This window comes from Cydia pomonella, chromosome 2 (genome assembly GCF_033807575.1).
Source record: "Cydia pomonella isolate Wapato2018A chromosome 2, ilCydPomo1, whole genome shotgun sequence".
Lineage (NCBI taxonomy): Eukaryota > Metazoa > Arthropoda > Insecta > Lepidoptera > Tortricidae > Cydia > Cydia pomonella.
The window spans coordinates 23,925,602-23,935,136 of NC_084704.1; positions in this window are offsets into that span (position 1 = coordinate 23,925,602).

Consider the following 9,535-nt stretch of genomic DNA (forward strand, 5'->3'; position numbering starts at 1 on the left):
GGAACGAGGCAAAAAATCTCACGTTTCACGATCTGCCGTTTTTAGGACCTAACTACCATAGGATCATTTTAATTCTGTATTTTGAAAGGTGTATACTTTTTACCCCACAAGTATTTAATTTTACTTATTATATTCGAATAATTTAGTATAAATTGAATTGAAATTATATAAGTGTTATCGTGTGAAATTTAATACTTTACAAATATATGGGTATCAGTAACTCCAGCTGATCAGGTAAACGAATAAATGAATTGGATAAAAAAAAAAGGTTGTATTCGGAAATCAAGTTGTTTTCCGTGTCAAGCCTTGAAATAATAAAATAAATCTAATTAGAGCACAAATCTCGTTTATCTCCTGTTCAAACTGCTTAAATAATTAAGTTACCAGCAGGTCTCGTTATCTCCACTTAGTTAATGTCCCTCGTTCTATTTACAAAAGCAGCGTCTCAGTAACAAATGCATCGTCCACACAGATAACATAACATCAAGATAGGTTGCTTGCTACTAGGCTGAGTTTTCGCAGTGTATACCAAAATAGGCATTACTCTGTGTCTAATGGATTATTGTTTCCATTGAGCTAGTTTTTATGGAATTATAACCGAAACTTCTACTTATAATGTTACTTATTTTTTTTCAAGCATTATTCAAAATTTAAGTATTTGCTCTGAAACTACTGGACCAATTAAGTTGAAATTTGGTACGCATGTATAAGTCTGTGACCCAAAGACGAACATGCAACGCAAAAAAATGAACATAGGAGCCCCTTTTGAGGGATAAATGAGAAAATTTAAAAATAAAGTTTTGCAAATTACACCGTATCAAATAAAAGGACTTATTGTGAGATATTCAATTTTATTTTTCATAATTTTAAAATAAATAGTGTGGAAGTAATTTAAGAAAATAGGCAAATAACTACCATGCCAACCTTATTTCTGAAACTACTGGGCCTAAAATTTTTGAAAAAAAAAAAAACAGAATATAGTCATAGTCATTTAGCTATAGATTACAGGAATAGTAACATTACTACAGAGGCTGGGACGAAAGGGGATGTCGGCCGAAGACATATAGACATAGGATAGGTCTGAAGCGGGCAACTACATATTTCCCGCCGAGGTATGTATAGTGCTTTTCTCAAACATGCAATGAAATAAACAACAAAAAAATCAAAGTCTTATTTTTAAAGAGATTATGAGTAAACAAGACAAAGACGAAAACTAACATGTGTTACGGTATGCGCCTCCTTGAGGCGAGTAAAGAAAAAAGTTAGGATTAGGAATCGACAAATTCGCACTTGTCTGTAGCTTAGGTAGCGATCGGACCGCTGTTCCGAAAGGTCGCAAGTTCCAGTACTGCCTGAAGCGGACAATTTTTCAATGTTTTCTTTAATATTATAAAAGCTTTCCAGATTGCCTTAAATAATTTATATTTTAAATTTTCACCATCAAGTGACATATCTTCGTGCCATTCTCCCCAAGTTTCACAGGCGGCACCTTTTAGTGGCAGGATTCCTTTGTGCACTGGACTAACTTTCCCCAAAAGAAACTTACAGCGCTCTCTCGGTTACCACTCATAATACTCGACATACTCGTACAATGTTTGAAGATAACCATCAAAAGTAATCGACTATGCCATAACCATATTGCACCTTTGGAATTAGCAAAATCACCGAAGTACAAAAAAACATTGTAGCCGCCGTGCAGGTCAGGATGTCGACAACTCGAATAAAACTTCGATTCTTAGTGAAGTATTATAATTTTCCATTGTACTGGTTACATTACAAGGGGTTCATTTCCAAAACGGTTGTATACAGAAAGTGGTTGGTTGTTGATAGTATGGAGGATGATGAGAGAATGATTTGCAAGATTTTGATCAGTACAAAAGATGGTTTAAATTTAGGTGCCTCTAATTAGCCGCGATACAAAATGAATGGAGCGCTCCTATTGGAGCTTTTGAAAAAGCCTCCGAATACTAGCCGAGCCCGACGGCTGCGTTTAGCTACTGCATTAGGAATATTTTTATACAATAATAAGTTGCATTTGCAACAAATAAAACATCGAACACGTTTTAAAACGGGGTGACAAAACTCATAACCGGATAAACTGCTTCTCTGGTTTAGCTTATGTTTGTCAGTCTGTAAAGTTTGCTTCTATCGGTGAACACGCTTTAAGCACCTAATGAATTCTCAAATTAAACAAGATGACGCTAATAATTAAAGAATATTTAGCTAGCAGAAAAATTACGGGTATAAATTATTTATTGAAATTAAGATTATGGTTTTCTAGTTAAACAGTTTCTTTATGATTATTATTGGATTTATATATTTTTAAATAGACGTCCTCGAGTTTTTTTATAACCAGTGCAATTATATCTCCACAACCGCTGGTTGCTTAATATCGTTGCATGCAATAATAATAATATGGTTGCATGTATAGTTAGACGAATTTAGTAACATAAAATAAAACGTACGTTTTCTAGGACGTTGGATTATTACTATCCAACATTAAAATGTATGTCTTATATTACACCTAAAACACCCTGTTTAATAAATAAACTAGACGAGTAGATAAGTATTTTTCAAGATAATGCGATATAATTTAAGGTTTTACATTAAAATTTTCAACTTTGCATTACCTTGTTTGGAGCTGATATCATTAGTGTACATTCAAATCTGCATCTACCGCGACCGGCGCGGGCTCTGCGGCCCCAGCGGCGTGAAGCACGCCACGATTCTTAACGACTTTAGATTCGTGTTTCTCCAGCGTCCTGTTTCCATACTTTCCATATACTTATTTTGATAATTACCAATTGAAGGTTAAAGAACCTGCGTTTAAGAGAAGTACTTAATCTCCGTCGAGTGACATATCACAGCTACGGTACTTGATACTTGTGCCCATAGACAATAACCGTTGTAGTTAGATTAATAGTATGTTAAAAAGTATATGCATAGGGAGTAATTTACGACAATAATTCTATTGAACTACATTCATTACTTAACTCAAGGCACTTGCTTGTTGCAGGGTTAGCCAACTAACTTGGAGTTGACCGTTTATACAGGTTTAAACCGTAGATACTTTATTTCGCTTTGTAGTTTTATTTTGCTTATTTTTTGCTTCATCACCTAAACGAAAAATGGTAGCCACTTTTTTTCATTAAGGAGATTAAGTCAAAATTAAGTAGGTAATACTGAAAGTTTCTGGAATGAGCCATTTAGAGGTCACGCAGTGAAAATATTTATTCGTTGAAAATATAACTTATTGACTATTTTTAGATACAATTTATTCGGTAATAATTTGTATTTTAGGAATGCTGTTTGAAAATGTTACCCTGACATAACATTTTCAAATTATAAGATTTTTTTTAAATTTTAAAATTCCTGGATCTTTCAGTATGGCCTAAGTATATCACGTAGACCAAAAGTTGGGGAATCAGTACTACAACATTAATATACTGTTTTTTTAATGCTACGTCGGTGGCAAACAAGCATACGGCCCGCCTGATGGTAAGCAGTCTCCGTAGCCTATGTACGCCTACAACTCCAGAGTACTTACATTGCGCGTTGCATACCCTAACAACCCTCCCTCCCCTCGTTAAGCTCTGGCAAACTTACCGGCAGGAACACAACACTATGAGTAGGGTCTAGTGTTATTTGGTTGCGGTTTTCTGTAAGGTGGAGGTACTTCCCCAGTTGGGCTCTGCTCTAGATCTGGAATGACATCCGCGGTATGTGCCCTACCACACTAAGCTAGACGACATTCACAATGCCCATACCTCTCTTAAACATTATACATACATGGATTTGGTTCAGAAAACACAATCCCCCTGAGGGTGCCATTGTACAAACGATGCCTTCTTAAGCTCTTTTAAATATTTTTGCATTTGCAAATGTGAGGAAGACAAACAAACTTCTTTACAGTTTCGAGCATTTTACTAACTCATACAACTCTCGGCTTACCCATTAAAATTATCAGTTTCCCCATTACATGTTCCAAACTAGGGTATCTAATTATTTGTAACTTAAATAGACTCAAGCACGAGTATCTAATGGAATGGATTAACTACATTTAGTTGCCGGAGAGAAGAGGCGATGTTGTCAATATAGCGTGCAAAGCTCAGAGGAAATAGCTCACCACTTAAACTTATTTAGTTTGCATGCACCGAACTGAGTAACACAGTTGAAGACCATTTACGTATTTAGTTACTGGAATAGCTGGATAGAGATAAGAATAGTCAGCAGTAGTAGTTGCAAAACAAACGTGTTGGTCAAAGAGTAAAGTAAGGTGTTGGTGAAAATAATCTTAAAGTCAATGCAAACTTACATTATGATGTCAAATTTATGTCATTTTGTTATAATTCGCCCGTGCGTTTGCTCGCGCCAATACATGTACCTAACATCAAAATCATTGGTTTTTTTTTAAACCACGTCGGTGGCAAATAAGCATACGGTCCTAGGCTATGGCCGCTTGCAACTTCAGAGTATGTTACATGCGCGCTTGCAGCAGGGTGTCGTCGATGCCCCAGGTATCGCTGTAGCGACATGGTGACGGCGGATCTGCGCAAACTCCAAGTCAACAGTTGGCGTGAAGTATTGCAGGACCGAGTTAGTGGTGCTAACTGTTAACTTATGTTATGCTAACACATCTCTAAAGAATTTTAGTATTTGTTGTTTGTATTTTTTCTAATTTTTTTTTGACTGTATAGGTATACATATTCGTAATTGTATTTTGTTATTTATTGTAAAAATTTGACATGTAAAAATGCCCACAGCTATTTGCTGAATAAATGTTTGTTTGTTTGTTTTGTTTGTTATGGTGTAGTTGATCTTGGAAAAACGGATAGATTATACTAGCTAATAAAAAAAATCACTTCGACATCAGTATCACAATGAGAATTTGTAATTACCGTTAAGAATTCTAAATTAAAAATGCCGCTAACAGTTTCATGTTAGTTATGTATTAACTTATTAAACATAATAAAGAGTACGATTAAATTGAATTTGTTTAAAATCTACTAAACCAAATAATGGCTTGTAAATCTACCAAACTATAACAAATGTGGAGAAGCTTACCTGCAGGCGCGTGATAAACTGAATCCGTTGATTTAGTGTCGGATCTGGGGGTTACCTCCGAGAACTCCTATTAATGCATGATTTTCCTTCTAATTTCGAACCGTAAATAGCGTGCAATAAGTTCATAGTGCTATAAGACAACAGAATTAGAACAGAGTTAAAATTATCCATACTTTTTATTTAATATAGTTCAAACACTACATTAGAGGACTGTTTTTTAACCGACTTCAATTTCATATAAAAGAAAGAGGTTCTGTACTCGGTTGTGGCTATTTTTTTATGTAAATATGTACACCTGTGGTCCAATTTGAGTAATTCTTTTGTTTGAAAGAAGTTCCCTCCTAGTTGGTCCCATATTAATTTGGTTCTGATCTGATGATGGAACGGTGATCATCGGGTCCGAAAAGTGCCGAATAATGTACCAGAGTGTTTTGTAACACGAAGCGCTTCTCCAATACGTCAGGGTTTGTTTACACAGCAGGGGGCCGACTCTGATTTAACAATTTGTTATGGTATTGTACCGCTCATCGTTGACGCTGGTCAATGCACACGAATTACAGATAGATACCTAGCGACGATCGTCAAAGTAGTATCAAAACTGTAACATTTTTTTTAATCAGCATCGGCTTCCGTTCTCGTTAAAATATGTGCAACACATGATAATTATGAAAATGATAAGTGCTACTCACTTCCTTAAATGAAGGTTACATTTATAGGTACATAATAGTTTTTTTTTTTTTCATTTAAAATTACGTATCATTAAGGAAAGCTAAATTGTAGAAAAAAAATCTTTGAAAATTAGAAAGCTTATCTTAAGGAAAAAATTAGGTTCGTTGGATAAAAGTGTATCTACGTAATCTCATATTGGTACTACCCGTTCATTGTTGTATGTTATTGTTTCCTGCTACCCAAAGGTTGTCTGGAAGAGATCGCTTTTTAGCGATAAGACCGCCTGTTGTTACCTAATTGTAATTTGTGTTCTCTTTTTATTCTCCTTTTCAATATGTGGTGTACAATAAAGAATATTTATTATTATTATTAAAAGTGCAGACTGCAAGCAAGACTGTTGATTTAAATTGAAAATCTCTCAAAATCAGAAGAATTACGAAGAGCTTGGCTAATTTTAATTTGCAAAGGAATCCTAACTCCTTAGGTAGGTATACGTATTTATTGGTCTACCAACTTAAAACCTTGCTTCAATCATATTGCGTCGTACAACGTAGTACAATGGTAAATACATAAATAATCAGGTAAAATGTTACGATGGTTACCAGGCTTATGTGGCATTAGGCTGATTACATTATTGTACTTTGATATATCCAAGCTTTACAAAACTGCGTTTATATCATTCTTATGTACCTATTCATGAACTCTTACTATAGGGATATTGCCAGTATTTTATAGTAATTAAATTTCTCATGCTCTGAAAGTAGACCACAAAGTGGTTGTGTGTAGAGTGCAGAAAGTGATATGTTTTTGCTCTAGGGCATTTTACTATCCGAATACGTTATTTTTCATTTTTGCGATTTTTTTTAATTCAACAACTTGGTGGTAACTAGTGGGAAAATAACCCGTAAAATGTTACCAAGACGAAACCATAAGACTCGCACTCTCAAAAATGTATCAGATCTCTTGAAGAGCCAAGCTTCTAACTCTACAAGCCCTAACTTCACAAACTCTACTTTTAGTTAAACTTAACTTTTACTATGCCTTTGAAGCCGATGATCCGGGGTTCGAATCCCGGTAAGGGCATTTATTTGGGTGATGAAAACAAATATTTGTACCTGAGTCATGGGTGTTTCCTATGTATATAAGTATGTATTTATCTATATACGTATGTATATCGTCGTGTACTACCCATAGTACAAGCTTTGCTTCATTTAGGGCTAGGTCGATTGGTGTAAGATTGTCCCCCCTAATTTAATTAAACGTTAGGTTCTTTCGTATGTACGTGTTATGATAATGGGGACCTAAAATCAACGTGAAAGATGTAACACAACGCCATCTAGCCAACAGCACTTACACTACCTGAGAGTGTTCACTGTTTAGAATTCACCACGATGGATTCTTATAATACTCCGTAGTTGCTTGCTGTGAACACAGGTGGCGTAAAATATAAATGATATTATGATAACAAACAATATCACAAGTTTTTATAGTGTTTATAATTTAAGTGAGATGGTAAAAAGTTATTGTTCGTATATCATGTAAGTATTTCTTATGCAAGTCCTCGTAAGTATGTATAAAGTTGTCTTCAAAATGTACATACCGTGTTTGATCATTTATCTATCCATGTAAGGCCGGTGACGATGCAGTACTATGAAATTATGATACCATGATGGAGATCAAAACTAGCTAGGTATATTGAAAGATACGACTACGTAACCTCATCAAGTCGTTCCGATGAGTAGAAGTAGAAAACAACTGGGAGTAGACAAGTTGCCAATCGTTTACGCTCCGTAGCAAACGAAACACAAGTGTCTCTGTCTCACCAATACGGAAGAGTGATAGAGAGGGATAACTACGCTACGCTACGGAGCGTGAACGAATGGTATCTTGTCTACGCACCATGTTTAGAGAAAGGTAGGTCCGATAACAAACTGAAAGCAGTCTTATTCTTTTACCGGCTAAAAGGGAGGTTCTCAGTTTGACTTGTATGTACCTACTTATTAGTTTTTATTATGTATTATTTGATAATTTATTGTGGATTAGGCAATTTTGGTAAAAATAGCAATACGAAAGTGTAGGATCATTGAAATAACACAGTTGTCTTATTTAAATATACTCAAGCCCGAAAACGTCAGCTGAGTTACGTAAATGTCTCATTTTCTGCTCATTTTAAATTCCATTTGTAGCTTAAGTTTTATTATTGGAAACAATAGTATTCCGTGTTTCCTGGTCACCCAGGTATTTATCTAGATTCCTTACCTATACTTACTACTAAAAAGTTGAAAACAACCACATTTTATGGAGAGTTCTTTTTAGGGTTCCGTACCAAAAAGGTACAAAAGGAACCCTTATAGTGCGACTCTGTCCGTCCGTCCGTCTGTCCGTTTGTCCGTCCATCCGTCTGTCTGTCTGTCTCTCTGTCTGTCATATCGCTAAATCTCGAGAACCACCCAAGCAATCGATTTTAAATTAGGAATAGTTATGAATATGAACAACGCTAACCCAGATACATTGAAAGTTTTTTTTATTAGGTAACTATGGAAAATGGCCAATATGAAAAGGGGGCAACATTTCAGTTTAATGACTTGATAAGTGAGGTATCATTTGAAAGAACTCAAATTGTACATTCCAAAACATTTTTTTCTTTTTTTCAAGGCGAAAAAAAAAATGTTTTACGAAGGAAAATGTAGAAATAAAAAAAATTACATCCGAGGGTTACTTATAGTCATTTTAGTTGTTGGTCCCCGCCTGCGATACTTACCATCAACAACAATATTCTTGTGGGGCTTGTTTTTCTCTTTTTTAGTGTGCAGTCGGATTTTTTTGTTTTTTTTATAACATATTTTTTTTATTTATACTTTTTAGCTACCCCCAAAACAACATCATATGACACTCCCGTGATCAAGACGAATCTAACGATACCTCAGACATCAAAATCCATCAAGCCGTTTAGGCTACAGGAGGCCACAAAGAACCAGACATACATACATACATATACTCGAAAAACATTACCCTCCTCCCTTTGGCAGTCGGGTAAAAATACCATCTTCCCCCCTTATCTCTGAAGTTTATCAAAGAAAAATTACGATATAATATGTACATAATATTAAGATAATGACTGTAGATTTTACAGGAAAAAATAATTCAGACCACTATCATCATAACTTTTTTTATTAAAAAAAACATATCCGTATTCAATTTGCAGTTTGACCAACTTCAAGTGTGTTTATTACACTTTAAATTTCTATGAGATTACATTAAAGACACCTTTTTTCAAATACATTATCAATGTTTAAATTGGTTCACATGATAGAGAATCATCCTGGAAAAACCAACATATAGGGAGCGTGCATGAACTGTAGGAGGCAGCACAGGAGCCGTCAGATTTTTGGCGCGAGATGGCAGAACCTACTATGCACAAGAAAACACGTGACGTGTAAATGTACATGTTTATGGTTCCGATTCAGAGCACAAGATGGCAGACCCTCCAACGCGCACGATCCCTATACGTGCATTGCATCGCGCAAATTAAATAGCCAATTTGCCGATAGATGGCGTTGTACACAATTATACTTAATATAGGTACTTCTGATCAAAAGTCTTTCGCTTTTGAACTTGCACGAGATAATTCAATGTTTGTACGGAACCCTCCGTGCGCAAGTAAAACAAAGTCGCACTTGACCGGTTTTTTTTATCCAGTTTACATCACATCACAAATAATAAGGACATCATAATTGGACGTAGTTAAAGGAAAAGGATCCAGTCCACAAAAATAACAAAACATGAGTTAAGTATACCAGGC